This window comes from Frankliniella occidentalis, unplaced genomic scaffold (assembly GCF_000697945.3).
Source record: "Frankliniella occidentalis isolate FOCC.00 unplaced genomic scaffold, Focc_3.1 Scaffold73, whole genome shotgun sequence".
Lineage (NCBI taxonomy): Eukaryota > Metazoa > Arthropoda > Insecta > Thysanoptera > Thripidae > Frankliniella > Frankliniella occidentalis.
In genome coordinates, this window is record NW_026267203.1 from 1,017,006 (window position 1) to 1,020,517 (window position 3,512).

Here is a 3,512-nt window from a genome sequence, read left to right on the forward strand (position 1 = left end):
CACTCACTCACTCACTCACTCACTCACTCACTCACTCACTCACTCACTCACTCACTCACTCACTCACTCACTCACTCACTCACTCACTCACTCACCAATATTCAAATTTCTCGTTCATCTCCTTAAAGTAGTGTGCACCGCGAAGTGTAAGAGCCGCGGCCCTCGCCCGTCCGTCCGTCCGTCCAACCGTCCGCCGGTCCGTGACTTTGGCGCGACGCGGCTCATGCCGGCCCGAGCAGCCGGCCGGGCCGGGCGAGGCAAAAGTGCAGTCGGCAGGACGGACTGAGTCAATGTTTTCTTTCGAGCGGACGGCACGTCCACGCGGCCACACGATACAGTAACGTCATAATACTTCCTCCATGGTGGTGACACACACACACATAGACACACATGCACATACAAGGCAGTGATAAGTAGTAAGGATACCTCGCCCCGCTGCTCCCTTTCTCTGGAGGAATAAGAAGAAAGACCGTCTGTCTGTTCCTTGGGACTTCCCCCGGCGACAATGGGTGCGATAGCAGAGCTCGCTTACCGTACACGACAAACCGCGAGCGGTGACTCATGCACAAGCCGGGATGCGACCATGACTTTTTTATTATTTTCGTAATAGGGGCGACAAATTTGCAAGACAGCGGACGATTGCAAGAGAAAGAAATATTGTCAAAATAAAAACTAATTTGTTTTATTTTTGTTTGAGAACAGTTTTCTAGTTTCAATGTTGAATGCACCATCTGCTCAAAAAAGGAGTGATATAGCGAAATGATCCAAGGGAGAGATCGAACCACTGGACGTGTCGATAATACAGTCGTGGGACAGGGCTTGCGCCTCGGCAGCAGCGACCGGTGGCACCGCGGGGTAACTACTACTAATGATGACGACAGCAAAGTAATCGCAGGCTTCATCATTTGAAATTTGCTCCTGTTTTGATTACGACACCCGTAGCTGGGCGCGCGCGCTGGCGCGGGGCGCGCGGCGGGGCCAAGGTCTCCCTGCGTGAGCTGTGCATCCAGCGGTCGACGCTGATTAATAATTACATCAATAATAAGGATGATAAAAGTGTACACACTTCCGATTACGGACGGAGGGCGATACACATGTTATTATTATTATTAGTGAGGAGCGCGCGATATCGTGGAGCGGAAACGACGACGACGAGCGGGCGTCCGACGACGGCGATATCGAAAATAAATTTCTGAGCACACACAATAAGGGATAGATAGGAAGATAGAGAGGAACCGAGAGGAAAAAGTCATCGCGCGGGCAGAGATGGAATGGAGCGTGGGGACCCAAGAGCCGCGAGCCCCCCCGCGGGCCGACGCGTGTGTGCACTTTGAGCCTCCTCCTCTCCGCTGTCACCGACAAACACACATCGATGACTTTTTAGGGAAAGATTATCACCAACTCTGTCTATCTCCATGTCCCAAAATGGAACCACCGGGGAGGGAATGAAAATGGGGGCGTAATCGGGAAAATGTGTGTCGGCCGGTTCAGCAGCGCGCCAGTGGGGCCAACAAACAGGGAACCTTTTCAGGTGTAAATCTCCGATTCCGTCGACACTTGGTAAATTTGAAGGTTATTTATGTAGAAATCGTATGGCAATTAAGCTCACAATTAATTCTCCCCTACATATAGGATAGGAGCAAGGTTTTTTAAAAAGATATTTTTTGAAAAATGTTAAGTACAGTGTTTAGGAAAAAATTTCAAGTGCCATCCGACTTCCATTATAACAACTTTTAAATTTCCCGAGTTTCAACGACATCGAATATTTACACCTGAAGAGGTTCCCTCATAAGTAGGCAAAACATACCCCTCGAACGCGACTCTGTGCGAGCTGCGGCTGCATCATGCGACTGCATACTGGGCAACCAGCGCAGCACGGGTGCACGAATATTGCCTACCAGGCACGCAGCAAAAGGAACGAGCGTTTGAGGCGATATGTTGTGGCCACTCAGTTGGCAACGTACTTTGGGAGGCCCGCTGCCCTCCTCCTCCTCCCGGGAGGCCCTCGAAACTCTTTTGGGGAAAGGAATAAGATAAAAGTCGAGCCGAATGATAAGCGGACCCGCGGCAAGCGGGCAGCTCGGGGCTCGGGCGGGGCGGGGCGCTCCCCGCATCCTATTTTGCACGGCGGTGAGGTGCATTCTGCATATCATCAGGACGACACGTGTGTGGTTGGGGGGGGGGGGGGGGGGATAACGACGACGACGACGACGACGACGAGTTTGACGAGGAGGGTGCTGTCACATTGAGCTCCACGACGACGACCACGATCACCTCCACGCGGCCGTCAGTTTGTCGTCCGGGCTAAACGCGCTAAGCGCGCGGGGCGCGGGGGAGGAGGGCCGCCGCCGGGGAGATAGGAAGGGCGAGAGGGGGACCTCCGACCTCTGACCGCCAGAGACAACACGCCCGGCGGCGCCCGGCGGGAACGCGGGAGCAGCTCCTCCAACGCGTCGCCCCTCCAACTAGACATGTGCGTTTATACTACTTAGCGCATCAATGCCAAAAAAACAAACTATGGCGATGTAAACCAATTTCCTGCTTGCCCCCCCCCCCCCCCCAGAGGTCGCAGCATGTCGTTTGCATGTGCAACAGGTAGAGGGCCTCACGGACAGTGCAGCATTTATCTACCCCGCCACCTCGCGGCCATGTGCAGATAGACGCCGGTTTACACTTTACGACGGGCTGGGGGGGGGGGGGGGGTCGTGTCGCCAGGGAAGTGCCACCGTCGTCGGCAGTACCAACCCAACGCACGTTAGTCCGGTCCCTAAGGCACTCATACAGCTTAAACATTTTTGATACGGCAATATGCCGTTTGGCAAGAGTTCCACCAGACATAACAAACACCGCGTATGACTTTCGGTCGATCTCACGTAGCACGAAAGCGAAAGTGTGTAAACAGTGCAACGCTCGTGAAAAGAAAAGTAGGCTCGGGTATTAGAATTTTAAAAGAGTCCGAACTCTGACTACCGAACGATCAGAGCACCGCGTGAAGAACTATCAACAACAACAACAGTAGAACTAAAATTATAGAGTGCACTTTAGCAGACACAAGTACATATTACATGTCCCCGACCGGACTACCGACCGCTTCGAGGGGGTAACAACTCCGATTTATTACGCTGTATTACGCAGGTTGTTACACTCAACATCCAACCGTTTTTGAGCATATTTTTCATTTTCGCGGACCTTTCGATTTTGCCTTAGGCGTTTATAACACGTAATACAGGTAGGTGTGCACAGACTTTTCTCGAGTTATTACCCCCTCACCGCTGCTGCACTCTTGTTGACTACACACTCAGGACGCAGGATAAAATTTCTCACAGACAGTAAATGTACAATTGCAAACAAATTTGCGAGAATTTTTTTTTAACATGTGTAATTATTGCAACTTTACCAACACAAAACAAAAGTTACGAAAATAGTTGCAAACTCTACGTTGTTAACTACATTTTTCAAACATTTTCTTTCCAAAACGTGCACTTGTTAGGCTTCGCGTGCGCTTAAGAGGA

General features: G+C 51.5%; 1 protein-coding gene across 2 annotated transcripts in view; it reads right to left on the reverse strand.

The window, feature by feature from the left end:
* LOC113208641 (retinaldehyde-binding protein 1) overlaps positions 1 to 3,512 on the reverse strand; it is a 15,830-nt gene that overhangs the window by 6,974 nt on the left and 5,344 nt on the right. The gene's annotated exons all lie outside the window — the stretch shown is intronic.